The following is a 764-nucleotide window of genomic DNA, read 5'->3' on the forward strand; positions in this document are numbered from 1 at the left end:
TTTAGATATTTCTTGAGCCCTTTGGAAACTTTGTAACACCCTCAATTTCTACCCATTCAGTCTCTGAAAAATCTAAGTTTTAAATTCTGGATTACACTATCTTTAAATACAAAAATTAAAAAGGAATACAGTCCTCTTTAAATGCAATAAGGTTTATGATAGTCTCAGAATATTGTTATTAAAACTATGGAAATAATGTTTCTAAAGAAGATGGAATTCATTTTCTGAGAGGAAAGATTATGTACAACCTCAGTCTTCAAGAATCGTAAATTTTGGGACATCCATCAACTTCAGGATAAAATACAGATTCCTGAGTTTAGTAGATAAGAGATTTTGTGACTGGCTACTGCTCATCTTTTCAGCTTCACCTCTGCTCTCCTAACACATCTTTCCTGTGCCTTGTCTCTCCCATGTATATTCCCTTTCCTAAACTAACTTTCTCCTCTGTTTTTTGGCAATGCTAACCTCTGTTTCCCCCAGCTCAGTTTTCAAGACTCAGCTCAGGTCAGGTACCATTCTTTTTTTTCAATCCTTTATTAAATCATAACTGTGTACATTAATGCATTTATGGGGTACAATGTGCTGATTTGATATACAATGAAATACTTACATCTAACTGATGAACAAAACCATCTCCTTGCTTACTTATTTGTTTTTTGTTTTTGTTTTTGTTTTTTGAGACAGAGCCTTAAGCTATCCCCCTGGGTAGAGTGCTGTGGCATCATGCTCACAGCAACCTCCAACTCCTGGGCTCAAGCGAGTCT

Source organism: Otolemur garnettii, unplaced genomic scaffold, assembly GCF_000181295.1.
Source record: "Otolemur garnettii isolate 467f Iridium unplaced genomic scaffold, OtoGar3 scaffold00195, whole genome shotgun sequence".
Taxonomy (NCBI): Eukaryota; Metazoa; Chordata; class Mammalia; order Primates; family Galagidae; genus Otolemur; species Otolemur garnettii.